At 52.6% G+C, this 17,504-nt stretch overlaps 1 protein-coding gene across 1 annotated transcript in view; it reads left to right on the top strand.

Moving 5' to 3' along the window:
• Positions 1–17,504, top strand: part of Taf4 (TATA-box binding protein associated factor 4) — a 72,668-nt gene that overhangs the window by 6,689 nt on the left and 48,475 nt on the right. The gene's annotated exons all lie outside the window — the stretch shown is intronic.

The raw sequence follows: 17,504 nt of genomic DNA on the forward strand, positions 1-17,504 counted from the left end.
TGAGGAGGGGACAAGCTCGCTTGCTGGCTCCTGGTCTTGCGAGAGGGGTGTGGCCATTGGAAGCCTGTTGCGGGGTGGTGCTGGTGGACATTGGATCTCTAGGGGACTGCTTCTGGATGTGCTTACTCCAGAGGTCAGGAAGCTCCCGGGAGTTCTTGGTAATGGGCTTATTGGATTCAGGCTTTAGAACAAGGCTTGACTTTTTAAGCAGGTTCTGTTGTTCCACAGAGACTTATTTTGGGGGTCTGAGGTCTGAGTGGGCACTGAGTGTACAGAGTGGGACATGAGGATCCAGGAGAGCTGAACTCTTCCTGCAGGACTGTTGTAACCTGAATCACCCTGCCAGGGCAGAGGCTTGGGAGTCTGGGGCTCTTTGAAGAAGGTGCTGGAGGGTGGTAAGGCAGCTGTCCTCTTTGGTGTCCTAATTCACAGTGGATGGAAGGGGAGAGGGGGCAGCTTTTTCATTTTCTGGCTGTGCGCCACACACATGGGACAGTGGCCCAGGAAAGTTTTTTTTTTTTTTTTTTTGTATGGGGGATGGAACTTAGGGTGCTTTACCACTGAGCCACATCCCTAGACCTTTTTATTTTTTATTTGAGACAGAGTCTCGCTAAGTTGCTGAGGCTGGCCTGGATCTTGTAATCCTCCTGTTTCAGCCTCCCAAGTTGCTAGAATTACAGGTGTGCGCAGTATCCAGCTGCAGGAAAGGTTTTTAAGGGCTTTTATGTCTTGTAGGTCTTTCACAAGGGAGCTCTGTCTGGTGGTGGTTCTTGTGGTCCATACACAGACTGCGCGGATGAGCAGCACTGCAGTCTTGAGACCGGCCTGCACTGAGGCTGGGTTAACTTGGTAAAAATGCTGTGGATGCTGGTGTCTTAGGGTTAGGGCCGGCACTTGAGAGTGAGACAGGGATGCGCTCCTGGATGGCTTTGTAATGTAACTTTATTTTAAGAATTATAGTCACTTGGAAAGAACTTCTTTCCAACCTGTTTTTCCTGATTATAAAGTTATTTCATGTGACCAGGTGTGGTGGCACATGCCTGCAATCCCAGTGACTATGGAGACTGAGGCAGGAGGATAGCAAATTCCATCCAGGTCAACCTCAGCAACTTAGTGAGACTCTGTCTCAAAATTTAAAAAAGGGCTTGGGATGTAGCCCAGTGGTAAATTGTCTTTGGGTTCAATCCCTGATACCAAAACAAAACCAAACAATTCTATAGTTATCATGGGAAGTTTGGGAAGAAAGCCATGAAGAAGACAGCGAGGTCACTTGTAATTCATCTGGCCCAGGCTGTCCACCTGTGACAGCTTATCGTTTAGTTTTTTTTGATGCAGATTTCTGATTTTTATGGAACAAGAATTATCCCTCAGTCTTGCTGAGTGTGACTTGCCTTGTCCTGCCTGTGTCCTGTGTGCTGTCCTCGCCCCTCAGTGGGGTTTGAGGCTCTGTCCCTCTGCCTGGATCCACATGCCCCCGCGCGTAGGTGCGCATCTTCACACAGCCTGTGTGTCTGGTGGGTCGGGTCTTTCAGAGGCTTTGCTACAAACTGCCTTCCAGAGCTGGGCCAGTTTACATTTTGTAAAAAACCATTCCCAAGATATGGTTTTTCAGAAATTGATAGCCATTCTGTAGGAAGACAGCTGTACTTGGTTGAAGTTGTGTTTCTGTGGTTAAGGGAGGTTAGACCTCATCCATGGGATGTTGGCCATTTATTTTCGGCTGATTGTGCCTGTGGGCGTTTGGGCGAGCACTGCTGACATGGGTGCTGAGGCTGCAGAGCTCTTGCTTTCCTGGTGTGGCCCTTTTGGTGAGGGGTAGGCCATTAATGAAGACGCTTTGGGAGGTGTTTCTGATTGTGGAGAGTGCTTGTGGCTGAGGGGATTGCTCTGAGGAGTCCCAAGTGAAAAGTGACCTCCAGCTGAGGCTGGGGAAGAGGTACAGATTCCCAGGCCAGATCAGGAAGATGATCCTGGGCTGGCATGGAGCTGTCACTGTAGGGGTGCTGGGTGCTTGAATAGATTCCAGCTGGGGAGCCAATGAAAGTTTAAGCAGGGTGACCATAGGATCAAACGTGAGTTTTGAGGTCCCTTTTTGTCTGTGAGCTGTGGGATGTGGAGTGGAAGGGGCAGGTCCTGGGTGGTGGTGTGATGTGGACATACTCATGAGACTCTTGATGACCTGAGACTGGGGTGAGTCTAGGATGGGGACTGGACTGGAATCTCTTCCCTGGATGGAGAGGGTCGGGCTGGGGGAGTTGGTTTGAGATGCCATTTCTGAGTGGGAATGTTGAGGGTAGTAGATACTGTTCAGGAGCTTGGGAGAGGGCAGCATGGAAGTCAGGGCACTCAATGGCATTTGCAGTGGTGAAAGAGACACATCCATGGGAGGCCACCTCCTGGGAGAGCCTGGCCTGGAGCTGGGGTGGCCTGTGGGGTGCATTGAGGCCAGGGTGACTCTCAGATGAAGGAACCCCTTGGGCACAGGCCTCAGGATCAGCAGGAAGGATAGTCCTGTGTGAAGAGCTGCCAGCTCTTGGGGAGGAGGAACCAGCACAGCTGCTGTGTCAGAGCACTTGTGCTGTGGGCTGGGCCATGCAGGGAGTCTCTCCTGGCCTTGTGGCCCTTTCACTTAGGGTGAGCATTATTACTCCTAATGCGGTGCTTTAGTTGTGGTCTTGGTCTGAGTCTTCTGGGGTATCTGTAGCCTTCCCCTCAGCTGCTGATGTGCATGCGTTTGTTAGTTTGTGAACCCTCTGTGGGCGGAAGGCCCCCATCACAGGAGCCTTCCTTTGCATAGGTGAGTAGTTTTTGGGGATTCCACACATGTTGGGGAGGTCTGGATCTCGGGGTTTGGGGCCTGGGTGTGGTTTGCATGGTTCACTTTGGTGACACACTTTGTGCACCTGTGCGGGGAAGCGCACAGCATGGAGGACTCTCTGCCCGTTTGCTGCACTGAGCCAGGGTGGGCTTGTGCACATTTCCAGCTGGCTGCTGGTAGTGGTTGGGCCAGCAGGGATGTGTGTTTGATGGTCTGACATTTGGGCATCACTGGACAGTTCTCGTGGGTTCTGTTCTTATCCCCTGGGTTCCACCCGCTCAGGAGCACTGAGCCATCTTCTTGGGCTACCTTGTCTGTCTGACTGAGGCACCGTACTGCAAGTTCTGATGGTCCTGCCAGCTGGAAGGGCAGTGGCAGTCAAGAGGCTCCCTGGCCTGAAAGCCCTGCCCAGAGGGATGTGGTCATTTTCTCTAGTTCCAGTTGAGAGAACTGGGTAATTGGCTCCATCTAACTGCACAGAGCGGGCTGGGTAGTTCAGCCCATGCTGGGAGTTGGGGGTTGTGGGGAACAGTCAGCAGGCCAAGCACATGGCAGAGCCGGCCAGGGGAGTGGTCTGGTGAGTTTGGCCAGTCAGTCAGCAAACATTGATCCAGTACTAACTCCAGATTTACCTTGTGCTGGGGTCATGATAGGAGTGAGAGACTTGCTGATGGGATTGTTTTGAGGCTCATGAGGTGTATAAGGAGTAGAGGTGGGTTTTATGCCACACAGTTCCTTAACAAACACAGCCAGTTTCCCATGACTTCTGACTTACTGGTGGAGAGTCACCATGGTGCTGTTAAGGACAGGTGTAGCGGTGGAGGCACCTGGTTCGGAAGATCTGCTTGATGTCCTAGGTGGCACGGTTAGACTCCGCACAGAGCCATGGGGCACCCAGACTCCAGAGCTCATTGCCTGGCGCCAGGCATGCTGACCTCCTGCCTCTGCTGCAGTGGCCTTGCAGGGCTCTGGCTGGCTTTAGGTCCAGGGGTGCTTTCCTTGCATGTTGGGACCTTGTGGCAAAGGGCTCTGGGGCTAAGAAGCTCGCAGGACAATGACCGTTCCTGGTGCTGGTGTAGGGATGCTGATGCCCTCTTCCATATTTGGTGTGCTCTGTGGGCAGACTCAACTCCACTTTGGTCTCGGCTCCACTTTGGACTTGGGAATAGTGTCACCTCTGTGCTCTGGAAAGAGCTGCCTATCCCTTGGAACCCAGCCCTGAGAACCCCAGTTTCTGGTCTGGCTGCCACTAGCCTGTCCGTGGCTATAGAGAAAACTGTTCCCAATTTTAGGCCTGATGCCAGGGTGGGAGCATGGCATTGAGAAAGAAGGGAAGTTAGACTTCCTGCAAGATGTAGCCATAGCAGACAGCTTAGGTGCAGTGAACCCATGTGGGAGGTAGAATAGTGGGGCCATGTGCTTGGGCATGGAGTTGGAGTTGTGTGTAGATGTGGAGTGGCATGTGGATATGGAGTGGACATGGGGTGGTGTGGACGTGGAGTGGTGTGGGGACATGGAGTGGCGGGACGTGGAGTGGTGTATGGACGTGGAGTCGTGTGGGGATGTGGAGTGGCAGGGCCGTCTGGGTGCAGTTGGCGGTGTTGTATGTGACTGGAGCAGCGGGTGGTGCCTGGGATCCGGGAGTGCTGGATGTGCATGGACGCTTCCTTGGAAGGCAGAGGTGCTCCGTGGGCTGGTTGTGCGCTCATGCAGCTCTGAGGGTTGCACACCGAGTCCTGCTAGTGGCTGGTTGTGTGTGACATCTGAATCCTGTGGTCCACGCATGTGTGCTTGTTGAGTGTAAAGGCTGTCCGGAGGGTGTGGTCACTTCTTAAAAGTGGTTGCTCCTGGGAGGTGGAGCGTCGGGTGGATGGGACTCTCCAGCTGTAGTGCTTATTTTTCTTAAAGAGACTCAAAGCTGTGTTCACAGTTTGTAACCGTCCTTTTTTCTCAGTGGCTGAATTAGAGTGTGTCTTGTTCTTGTAACTGTGTGTGTAAGGCTGCTTTGGATCAGCCCTCTGTGATCCCTGGCAGGTGATGGTGCAGTGCCTTGCAGAGCAGGGCTGGTGCGGTCCTGGCCACTCAGGAGTGCCATGGCTTCCTGGTGCTCAGTGGTTGGGCCCATCCTCCTCCTGCCTCCAGGGACCCCTCATTTGCTTTCTCCTCTTTGAGGTGTCTGCTTCCCTGGAGGGACCTCTGGGGGGTTCACAACTTTTGCAATGAAGACTAGTTTCCTGACCCCAAAGGGTCATAGTCTGGCTTCCCCCCAGTTTCGGGTCTCATCCTCCTCATGCTGTGGATTAGCCACTCCGCTCAGGATACTACTTGTTCAGGCCTGCCTGCCCCTGCAGAGCTTGGTTGGTATTTTCTGCTTGTGACTCTGGTGGGTATCACTCTGGGCTGGGAGGTTCAGTCTGCAGAGTCCCCGTGGGCCTCAGTTCTGGTGGGCAGCACTGCTCACCTGAAACCCATACTGCTGGGGCTTCCTGTTGGCCACTGACCTCTGCCACAGACTTGTTAGCTGAGCAGAGCACCTTCCGATCTGGCGTGGGACTTGGCATAGCTGGGATGCCAGGGCCTGAGTCAGGGAGTCTCTTGGAGGCAGCGTGGCCTTGCTGTGGCATTTTGGAGGCCATTAATTGGTATGAAAAGCCATGGAGGGGACAGGGTGTGTGCTTTTGGACCTCAAGCATAGGTGTGTGTTAGTCACAGTCCTGGCCCCAGAGTGGCCTGCTTTCATTTATGTGGTTATTTTCACACTTTAATAAGCACCTACACAGCAGGTCAGAGAGCTAGGACTGTGCCAGCCTCCTAGGGGCTGTGTACTACAGCCCCTGCCCCAGCCTGCCAGCCCTGAACCCTCCGCCACACCCCTCCTCCCCTGTGTTCCTGGGTAGGGTTGCTTAGCTAGGATTCTGTGAATGGTCCTTTGCTGGGGATGGTCTCCTGGGACTTCTGCCCCTGACCTGTCTATCACCAGTGTACTTCTTGTCATTGTGGTAGCTGTCCTTTATCTGCATGGTCCTCTGACTTGTCCTTGTTCGAGGACACAGAGGTTTCTTCCCTTATGGGCCCTGGGTGGTTTGCCATCTTGGGAGCCCTACTGCCCTGCAGTCCCTCTCGACGTATGCACAGGAGTTTGCTGGGCATGGTGCGGTGCCCATGTGGCTCCCAGCAGTCGCTGTCTGGCAGGGCAGCTGGCTTTCTGGGATCAGGCTTTCACTTGCTCTTCTGCAGACTCCAAGACTTGATTCCAGATTTGCGTGTTTGGGCTGTTGACCAAATAATCCAGGTGGGTCATGGCTGAAGATCGAGGTCCCTAAAAGATTGGTGACTTTTTAAAACACAGGGATGTGCACTCACCTGGTGTGTGTGGGGGGTGGGAAGGGCAGGCCCAGAGACCTGTTCTGGGATGTTCTGGAGGCAGGCGAGCAGGGGAGCCCTAGGCAGATCCAGGGCATCCTGGCACCAGGATTGTGTGGACGAGGTGGGCGCCTCCCAACAGGTTGGTGCTGGAGGCACAGGACTGCCTTCTGGCCTCAGGGGCAGAGGGATGGGGTGGCTGGAGCTGGCTGGAGCTGGCCAGTCCCGAGTGGAAGATGGAGATGGGCCTGGGTGTTTGAGCAGGGTTGTGGAAGCAGGTCCCTGCAAGTGAGGGTTAGGGTTAGGGTTAGGACAGTTTCCTTTGTTGTGTTTTAGTTTGTTTTTAAGGAGAAGAGATTTTCAAGCAGTATTTATCCCTAGAAATCGAACATGGGGCATATGTATAATTTATAATTTTTAGAAACCAGCAAAACTATTTTTATCAGTACGTTCCCTGTCACCCTGCCCAAGGCATTGCCATTCAACACGGCCCACCCTGAGAGCCGCCGGTGCTTCGCGCTCTGCACTCAGCCTTGGTGTGGCCACGAGGTCCTGCACTGCCTGCCTGCTCTGGACCCGTGTTTCCTGTGCTCAGTAGCCATGTGCTGAGTGCTGACCCTCCACTGAATAGAGGGAGCAATGGGTAGTGTGTGGGGGTTGGCTTGGGAAGGGTGTGGAAGGGCCAAGTGGGAGGAGGTTCTGACCTTTCTGTCACCAGGGTGGCCACAGAAGTTGGGATGTTGGTGGCCAACACAGGGAGGCCAGTGATCTAGACTTGTCCAGGGAGTGGTGGCAGACAACCAGGATGGAACCCATTTCATGAGGGTGCAGGCTCCTCATGGATGGGGTCTCTGTTCCCTGTGTCACCTCGACCCAGAACCTTGTTTAAATACTCCTGGGCCAAGTCAGTGATGGCCATGGGGCTGTGCAGGTGGGAAGAGGAGGGCTACAGGATAGGGGCAGCAGACTCTTAGAGAGCTGGAGAAGGAGGGTGGTGGGTGGTCTGATAGGTGTCTTTTGAGGTGGCCAGGCCCAGGGCTGTGATTGGGTCTGGGGACTGATGGCTGTGTAGGTCACTGAGTGCTTGGGAAGGGAGACTGAGCCAGAGAGGGAGATGGCGATGTGACCCCATCCCACATCTTGGGGTGGTGAGAAAGCAAGCCGGCCCAGGCCAGGGTGGCCATGTGCCTGTCACAGCTGCAGTGCCTTGCGTGTAGGTGGCAGGAGGTTGGCCCGTGGGCTCATCAGGGTTGGACAGCATGTGTGGCTCATCAGGATGGGAGACCTGGGAAACAGTGGGCCCCTGGCTCCCGAGTGCCCTGCCTCCATCCTGCAGGCTTCGTGTGGAGGTGCCTCGTGGCAGCATCAAGAGAAATCAATGTCCTGGGCCAAGCCAGAGAGGACAGTTCTCTTAGCAGGTGCACCTGAGGGACAGTCGGCAAGAGCCATCCACCCAGGAGTCCCTCTCTACTGCATTCTGGTGGGAGGTGGATGGTCTGCTGCCAGCAGGAGCATTTTGAACATGAAATAAAATATATTTTCACTTATATTTCCAACTGGGACTGTTCTGGACAAGATGGGGCTCTCATCTTGTGCCCAGTGTGGACTGGAAATTGCTAGTGTTACCACCCTCTAAGCCATGCTGACTAATTCTCCCCGGCACTGGGGACAGTGCATCTGTGCTGTAGACCTTGTGTGTATCCCCTGTACAGATGCCCAGGTCACCAGAGTCAGGCCATTTCTGGTGTTGTCTCTGGTGATTTCCATTCTGAAGTACCTTTCATCATCCCGAGAACATTGTCTTATTTTGGACGACTATATGTACACCCCTGTTTTGGGTGCTTGGGTCCTCCCCACCTAGGCCCTTTTCTGGCTTCTCCTGGTGCCCAGGGCTGCTGGTCTGTGTGTGGCAGGAGTGGGGGCTTGGGTGTGTGGCGCTCTGGTGGGTTTGCTGCCTCACACCCCGTGACCAGTGGTCCAGGTGGGACCTCTTGGCTGGAGTGTGCTCACTTCCTCAGGAAGGACTCTAGTAGTGCCCTCTTCCTTCTACCTGGTGCTTGGATGGGCTGCTGCTATGCCACCGGACAGCTTTGGGGTCTGCTGCTCCAGAGCTTGTGCCCAGTCCCACAGAGTCTGCTTTTCCTTCCTTAGTGTCCTAGGCACTGACCATTCACATCCCTTTACTCTTGGAGTTGTAGGGGGTTGAGGATGATGCTGTCAGTAGAACCTCAGGGTTATTCTTAGAGGGTTGGGATGCCTCTGGAACTCCCAAATACTAGCACAGGCTGGTGTCATTGTGTATGGAGAGTCACTAGAGAAATGTTCTCCATCCTCCTGGGAGGCAGGACCAAGGCAGGGGGATGGGAGAGGCCCAGACCCAGACACAAGTAAGGCTGGGCCTCCCACAGGGACCAGGCTCTGGAGAGGAAGTGGGGAGGGAGCTGGAGGAGAGGCCCCTGGAGTAGGAGAAGGACCAGGGACAGCTCCTGGGAGGTAGAGGAAGGTGTCTCCTGCTGGCTGTTTCCTGATTGCTGCGGTGCCTGCTAACCCTAATGGGCTCAGTGTGGCTTCCTCTTGAGGCTGCTCATGGGCACTTTGTTCTCAGGGTGGGTTTAGGAAGTTTGGTGGGAAACACCCACCAAAAGAGGGTGTTTGTCGCTTATGTGAATGGAAGCAGGAGTTTGGTAAGTTCGTGAACCAGTGAGATGGACTTCCTACCCAGGGACAGAGAGATCGTAGGCGCTAGTGTGGCCTTGTAGCAGGTAGTGAGCTGTTTGTTGGGTACATGCTGGGAAGTTGAGGTGCTTGACTGGCGACTGAACTGAGTGAGATTTGGGCAGGCACAGAGATGAGAGCTGGGGAGGATGCAGTTGGGGTGTTCTCTTCTCAGTGCAAGAGACGGGGTGTGATTGGAGGAACTTAGATTTGGGGCAGTTGCTGGGCTTAAACCCAGAAGGTGTGCATCAGCTCTGGGCTATAGGCAGCGGTGAGTTGCAGCAGGTTGGAGCAGAAGGTGAGGTGGTCTGGCTGGGATTCTAGCCATCTCTAATGACACCTTGGAGAAGAGATGGGAAATGTGTGGACCATGGGGATCAGAGGAGGACACCTGTGCTGACAGTGGGGGCAGTCATTTCTGCCCCCAGGGCAGGTGTTCACTGATACTGCGAGGCGCTTGGTCTGCAGCCCTTTGTGGGTGGACATGGGGCAGGCGTGGGCCCTGCTGTGTCTGGAGAAGCTGTGGTGTAAAGAGGGCTGTTGGACAGTGCGGTGCTGTGGAGCAGGGGTGCTACCCCAGTGGTGAGCCAGAGCTGAGGCTGTGTGACACAGGGGAGAAGGTGTGCTCGCTGGGGCATGGCTTCCACATAGGGGCCTGGAAAATGGGGTGAACAGGTTTCATGGGGCATGGATGAGATCTCTCTAGGGGAAGCAGGGGCCATGCAGGAGGAGCCAGCAGTATGAGGCCAACCAGGACCTCCTGACCTCCAGCCAGAGCCAGAGAGAGACATAGCTGGTTCTGGTGCTGCAGGGGCTCTACTTGTCCACACTGGGCTGAGCTCTGAGGGGGTCCAGAGGTGGTACTCATCTCACAGGGGCTTTGTGGGACTCAGTTGCACAGGCCGTGGGTTCCTGGCCAGGCTCTACCCCTGTCCAGCTGGGCCACACCCTTGTCCCAGCTCTCCAGCCACTTGAGGGCAGTTGCTGGAGCTCTTGCAGGTGCCTCCAGGGCGAGGTTGCCGCCATGCAGCTCTTGAACTGAGCAAGAGTCCCGGGTTTTTAGAGGAGTGTTTGTGGTCCTTCAGAACCCTCTTGTCTGGGCTCAGGAGAGCAAGTGCCTGTGTGCCAGCACTGGGAAGTGCTGCCAGAACGCACCGGCTCGCTCCCAGTGCAGGGACCTTAGATGGTCTTCAGGGCGTCATTTTGATCCTGATTCTGCCCCACAACCTGCACTAATGAGCAGCCCTCCCAACTTGCAGCTCCTGGTGGGGACCTTGGACTTTGGTGAAGAGGAAGGGCAGTGAGCTGGGAGGGAGGCCTGACTTGCTGGGAGGAAGCAGGGGACCCCAGGAGCAGGCGTCCCGTAGCCATACCTTGCTTGGCAGGCAGCCCCTGTGACTGGCTCTCCAGAGAGGTCTGCGGGTGCTCTATGAACAGGTCCCTGACTTCTGTGCCTGGTCACCTTTGCGTGAGTGAAACTTGCACCTTCACATTGCTGCGTTCTTGCTGGGAAGCCTGGTGCCTCTGCTCACAGCAAAGCCTGACTTGTGCAGAACAGACTAAAGTATTTCTGGCTTTAGAGAAGGGCTGCCTTTTGTTGCCTTTTGTTGCCTCTGGTGTCCCTCCTGTAGGAGCCGGTTCCTCTGTGTCGGACGCCCTGAGTTACTTTCAGGCTGGGGATGCGCAGAGATCTCCTGGTGTGGCTTGTGCTTGGTCCTCATTGCACAGGTGCGTGCACCCAGCTTTCGCACTGTTCCCTTCTGTGTGTGGGCTTTTGTTTGGAGGGAGGGAGGTGAAGTAAAGTGGGGACTTGCTGGTGACGACAGTGCAGCTCCCGGGGCCTGCCCAGCAGATCTCAGAGGCATCCAGAAGGATGCACTCGGAGGGCTTTGGTGTGGACTCACGGGGTGAGCAGGGAGCCTAGGTGGCAGTTAGATGGCAGCACTGTCTCCTGATCCCTGTCGGTACAAGTGTGTCCCGCTGCTGTTGGAGGAGGAAAGACCTCCTAGGGAGGAAGAGGTGGTGAAACGCCCAGGGATCTTCCTGAGTGACCGGGCAGTTCCCCCAGGACAGGAGGAAGCACCTGCATTTTGGGCTTCAGATATTAAAAGAAAAATTCTGAAAGTTGACACATGGCTAAGAAAACAGCGAGCCAGGCACTGGGAGAAAGTATTTGTATACAACAAATAACTTCTTAGTAAGATGATAGACCACTCCATTAAACATGGCCCAAGGTTCAGTAGATGCAAAGGAAGGTGCAGAAATGGTCAGTGTAAGCTTTTGAAAAGATGCTCCCCTCCTTAGCCTCCAGAGCGCTAGTCAGAGCCCAGGGGGACAGACCTGCAGTTCAGCCAACCAGCTGCTGTAGTCCCTGGACCTCCACTCTGCCAATTAGGGAATAAGTACAAAGTTAAATGTTCAGAGAAGTGAAGACCCGTCCACACAGGCTCCGTAGCAGTGGCCCCTGGAGGCAGCCTAAACTCCAGCGTGCAGAGCTGGCCCAAGCAGAGCATGGAGCACCAACCAGCAGCACACAGGCTGTGTGTCCAGAGGGACCATCTGGAAACACCCTACTGGGTGGGGAAGGCCTTGTTCTGTTCAGGTAACACGGCGGTGGCTGCCTGGGCTGGGGTGGCTTCAGGGGCTTTTAAGTGGAGGGCGGTGCTGCGGCACAGCGGTGGCATGGTTGCGTAGCTGTGTGCGTTGACCTGTGGAATCAGTGAGGTCTTAGATTGGTGTTGCCCCTTCTCTTCCGTCTTGGTGCTGCCTGCCCTTCTGGAGAAGGAAAGTTGTCTTTGGTGTCTTGTTTTGTGTTCCTGTTTACTGGTGCAGAATCCCCAGGGTCTGCTGCCTCTCAACCATGTGTCCAGCTGGCCCAGGCCAGCTTTCTGAGGTGTTTGAAGCAGTGTGATTCGTTGCCTGTTGAGTCTGATGCTGGTTGCACACATGGAGAGAGTGTGCTGGGATCTTTGCATGGGCAAAGGATGCACCATGTGTCTGTAAGGACCTCTGCTCCTGTGGGGACTCAGTGTGCAAGTACACGTGAGGGGCTTACTCGTTTTCTGCGATTCACTTCTGTCTTCACTCCTGCAAGTGCAAAAGTCTGTCTCGTGTCCTATGGGTTCCTGGTGTGGGGGCCACCAGGGCTGTGCCCCCTTTGGGGCTTCCCTGTTCCAGTAGTGGCTATTACCTTGCCACACTTAGGTAGCCTGTACAGGAGCAGTGAAGATAATGTCTAGTTTTTAAGTTATTTTCTTAATGAGTAACCAATACTTGCTCAGTCTAGAAACTTTGATAAAGACTACAGCGAATGGGAAAGCAATGCATGCTAGTCTCTGTTCCTGTCACCCAGAGACTGGAGGCCCGCATGTTGGACCACTCTTCCTGGTGTTGGAGCCTTTGTGTCCTCAGGACTCGGTGCTGAGGAGTGTGGGTGATGTGCAGGCAGTGTGCGGCTGTTCCTTTGCTTTGGCACTTGTGGCACACTAGGCAGGGAGCTCATCAGCAGGGCTTCTATGGTGAGAAGATCCCTGTCCTGAAGCTTAGCCAAAAACAGGTGGCTAGCTGTCCTCAGGTCAGGGTCAGGAGGAATGGTGGACCAGCGTGTGTGTTGGGATAGGGGCAGCTGTCACTTGATGGTTGTGAGCAGGGCAGGTCCTGCAGTCAGACCTGTCTGCAGGCCAGAGAGGGCCTCAGCCCTGAGTTCACTGAGAGGTTTCTGGTGTTCTTTCCCTTGAGGTCTGCAGTCTGCTTGGGCTAGTTCTGTGTATCCCTGGTGGTGGCCTCTTTGTCCCATCTATAGGCAGCCCTGTGGTTCCTGCACATCTGGGTCCTGAGCACCTGTGGCTCTGAGCCTGTCCTGGGGATGACCTCTGGCCCTTTGCCTGCCTGTCTGGCACGAAGGGAGGAACCTATAGGCTGGACAGGGGTGCTGGTCCCTGTGAGGATGCCTTGTCTGGGTGCTGCATTGCCAATGGAGTGAGGACAGGCCAGCATTTCTCCCGATGTGTAGCACAGCCGCTCCTCTGTGGGTTCCTGGGAGTTGTATCTGGATCTTTTGCACAGATGTCTAGTAACATCAGCTTGTTCTTTTTTTTTTTTTTTTGTGGTGCTGGAGATCGAACCCAGGCCCTGTTCTTGCAAGGCAAGCACTTTACCAACTGAGCTATCTCCCCAGTCCTATCAACTTGTTCTTGTGCAGCATATCCCTGTACTTACTGTCTTTAGAGTCTGTCTCATGAGGGTGCTAACAGACTCCTGAGTCCCAAACCCCACCGGCGTGCCCTTTAGTGCAGCTGAACTCCATCTGGGTCTGTCTTCAGCTTGGTCTGTGTCTGAATGTGAAGCACAGCTTCAATAGCTGAGTTTTTGGGAAGCAGTTTCATTTCTCTTCTCTCTTCCCTCTTCCTTCCTCTCTAGACAAATTTTTTATTTATATATATATATATTTTTTTTTTTTCCAAAATAAGCAAACATACACACACTTGACACCCCCCTCCTTGTGTCTTTTTTCTTCTTTTCTTACAACAAAGGTACCGTAGACACTATTAGCAATACAGCTTGGAGATCATCATCTGGTGGCGTTTTATTTTAATTGAAAAATCTTACATTGTTTACCTAATACAGTCAGAGAAGAAATTACTGAATAGTGACACCTTTCTGCATAATTCAGGCACTAAAACTTAAAACAGTTTTGGAAGGAAATAGTTTCAAAATACATTACGCTTTTCCCTGCCAAGATAAAAACCATGTAATAAGCGTCCAGTTAGCTCTGCTGGGGACACAGGGCTGCAGCTGGGGACATGCTAGACTTGTGGAGGGGCTGTGGCCATCCCTCGCTGGTACTGCTCCTTGCTGTTGTCCCGTGTGGCTGGCTGTGGACTTGGTAGGCAGTGTCACAATTCCTGGAATCAAGTGTGGGCCAAGTGTGTGGTAGTGGGGGGCTGGGGGGATGCTTATTTATATGAAACTTTGCCACATAAAACTTTGGGGAAATAATTTGAACATGAGCATGTTCTCATGTGCGTGTACAGTTGGTTTTGAGAGTCGTGTACACAAGCGCACCGTCAAACCACCAGCACAGTCGAGCACAGTCCTTTGACCAGAGTCCTCTGCTGTGTGCATTCTCTGAGCCCGTGTGACCACTGTGGGTGTGTCTTGCTCGGGGACACTCCAGTTAGGGGAGCCTGCTGCATGCTCTGTGGTGCCTGGCTTCCTCCTCTGACTGGTACCCCTGCAGCTGCTTGTTGGCAGCTCACCGTACTGTGCTGGGCGGCCTCAGGCTTGCACGCACAGCATCCCTCGCTGTGGACGGGCATTTGGGTTCTTTCTGGCTTTTGACTGTTAGGAACCACGTGTGTTGGTCCCTGCGTGAACTTGTGTGTTAACCATCCGTCATGTCCAGTGGGCGCTCTTCCAGGGGCTACCAGAAAGAGGACCAGCATGTCCATGCAAATGCACAGGGGTGTTCCCAACTGAGGGAAGCTGGAATCCACCCAAACATCCATTGACGTGAACAGAAGGATGAGCTGTGCCCAGCCATGCTGCTCAGCAGCAGAAAGGACTGACAGCCAGCACTCGCAGAACTGGCATAAAGCCCACGTGCTCTGCTGAGTGAGAGGCCGGATCTGTGCACTCGCAGCATGAGTGACCGGGCGGCTCCGCGCCGGGGGCGGGGTCCTGATCACTAAGGGTGTGAGAGGGAGTTTGGGGCCTTGAGGACAGGGTTTCTGCTTGGGTGAACCTTGAGAATAGAATTGTGAGTCACTGGGAAGGTGTCAGCTGTGTCCCACCACCAGCCACCGCCATACCTCGCTGGGTGACGGTTACAGCTTTGCTCTTCTCCCACAGTTGCCAGAGCCTCTGGACCCCGTTGCTCTGTGTCCTCACCAGCGCGTGGCGTGGTTGGGTTAGAGCACCAGCCACCTTGAGGGTGTGCGGTGGCATCTCACTTTTTTAAAGGTCCTGTTTACTGGGGCAGAGTCACAGTAAAACTGACAGTGTTTTGTGTTTGGATCTGTTTCTGTGAAGTTGTAAAGAAGGTAGTCTCGCCACCATCGCCAAGACATCGAGTCAGGGTCCCAGACGCCTCCTCACGCTCTTGGTGGTCAGGCCCTCCCTGCCCCCAGCGCGGAGCCGCCCGGTCACTCATGCTGCGAGTGCACGGATCCAGCCTCTCACTCAGCAGAGCACGTGGGCTTTATGCCAGTTCTGCGAGTGCTGGCTGTCGGTCCTTTCTGCTGCTGAGCAGCATGGCTGGGCACAGCTCATCCTTCTGTTCACGTCAGCGGATGTTTGGGTGGATTCCAGCTTCCCTCAGTTGGGAACACCCCTATGCATTTTTGTGTGGACAGTTTTTCTCTCTATGGTAGCCCCTGGAGGAGTGGCTGCTGCATGTGACTTGGTCAGCCTCCTGGCCGCTGCCAGCTGTTGCCAAGGTGGCCCCACCAACAGTGTGCCAGGGTTTTCCACATCCCTGCTGAAGTGGTCTGGTCTTTCTAACTTCAGCCCTTAGAGAGGTGCTGTGCTGTTGTGCTGTGGCTTAACCTGGTTCCCTGGATGCCTGATGATGTGGAGGTCTTCTCCTGTGCTCATCTGTCTTGTGCATATCTTTCGTGAAGTGTCTATTCAAGTCTTTGGTTTCTGTTTTTAAAACCAGATTGTTCTTTTTATTGTTACTGATTCAGATACAAATCCTTTACCAGATAGAGTTGTGTTATAAATATTTTGACCTTATTCTGTAGTTTACCTATCTAACATATCTTTAGAGTACAAGTTTTCCATGTTAATGAAGTCTAGTTTATTAACTTCTTTCTTTCAGAGTTCATGGTATATCTTTTGTTTTTGGGGGGAATCCCGGGATTGAACTCAGGGGCACTTGACCACTGAGCCACCTCCCCAGCCCTATTTTGTATTTTTTTTAGAGACAGGGCCTCACTGAGTTGTTCAGTGCCTTTCTTTTGCTGAGGCTGGGTTTGAACTCAAGATTCTCCTGCCTCAGCCTTCTGAGCCGCTGGGAGTATAGGTGTGTGCCACCGCACCTGGCTTTCATGTTCTGTTTATCAAAGAGGTTTACCTAACTCACCCACAAGGATTTTCTTCTGTTTCCCTTGGAGTGTTTATGGTTTTAGCTCCTCCTGGATTCAGGGTCAGTTAACCCTGGGACAGCGGTAAGGTAGGGGCTGAAATTCGTTTTTTTCCCTCGGGATATTCAGTTGCTCCTTTCTGTTGGAAACGTCTTCAACAGGTAGGTGAAGACTTTATGTCTGGACTGCACCCTGCCCTGCCTGTCCTGCCTGCCTGGTGTTCCTGGGTTCTGCAGGCAGCCCGAGGATGTACTGCTTTTCTTTTTCAGGAACATGTGGTGCTATTCTGGCCCTTTGTTTCACTAAGCTCTAGAACCTCCCTGTCAGTTTCTGCAGAACATCTGATACCTTGCTTCAGATGGTATTGACTCTCAAGGTCAGTTTTCTGATAGTTGGTATCTTAACAATATTGAATCTTGTAAACCATGGTGTTTGTCTCCATTCGTTGAGGTCTTTAAAAATCTCTCTCCCATTTCACATTGCTTTGTAGTTTTCAGTGTTTGTGTAATTAACATATTTTGTTAAATTTGTTCTCAAGTGTTCATATTTTATGCTATGTACATGGTACTTTTAAAACTTTCAATTTCCAGTTTTTTTTTTTTTTTTTTTTTTTTTTTTTTTTTTTTAGTATTTAGAAATAAATTATTTTAAAAAAATATCAGCCTTGGGGCTGGGGAGATAGCTCAGTCAGTAGAGTGCTTGCAAGGCAAGCACAAGGCCCAGGGTTCAATCCCTAGCACCGCAAAAAAAAAAAAAAAAAAAAAAAGCCTTGGCCATGCTTGGTAGCACATGGCTTTAATCCTAGTGACTCAGGAGACTGAGGCAGGAGGATTGCAAGTTCCAGGTCAGCATGGCAATTTAGCAAGACCCTATCTCAAAGTAAAAAATGAAAAGGTCTGTGATGTGGGTCAGTGTTAGAGCACTCTTGGGTTCAATCTCCATTTACCCCTGCACCCACCCAAAAAAAATTGACTTTGTATCCTGCAGCATTGCTTACTAACTCATTTGTTAGTTGTTATAATTTTCTTTTGTAGGTTTCTTAGAATTTTCTTCAAGGACAGTCATATTGTCTGTAATAAAGAGAGTTTCTTTCCATCTGTGTATTTTTTCTCCCCCATTCTTGCTTTATTTGCACTGACTAGGACCTCCAGTATAGCATTGAATAGCCATGGTAATTTTTTTTTTTTTTTTTTTGGGGTACCAGGAATTTAACTGCTGAGCCACATCTTCAGCCCTTTTAGTTTTTATTTTGAGATGGGGTCTTGCTAAGTTGCTGAGGCTGGCTTTGAATTTGCAATTTTCTTGCCTCAGCCTCCCTAGCTGCTGGGATTTCAGATGCGCGCCACTGTGTCTGACTGGGAAGGGACAATTTTGCCTTGTTTTTTACTTTAGGGGGAAGCTTCAGCCTTTTTCCATTAAATACAGGATGTTGGCTATAGGTTTTTCAGAGATGCCTTTTATTAGGTTAGGAATTCCCTTCTGTCATGGTCATTTTGAGCTGCTATGACAAAATACCACAGGCC

Source organism: Sciurus carolinensis, chromosome 2 (genome assembly GCF_902686445.1).
Source record: "Sciurus carolinensis chromosome 2, mSciCar1.2, whole genome shotgun sequence".
Classification (NCBI taxonomy): Eukaryota; Metazoa; Chordata; class Mammalia; order Rodentia; family Sciuridae; genus Sciurus; species Sciurus carolinensis.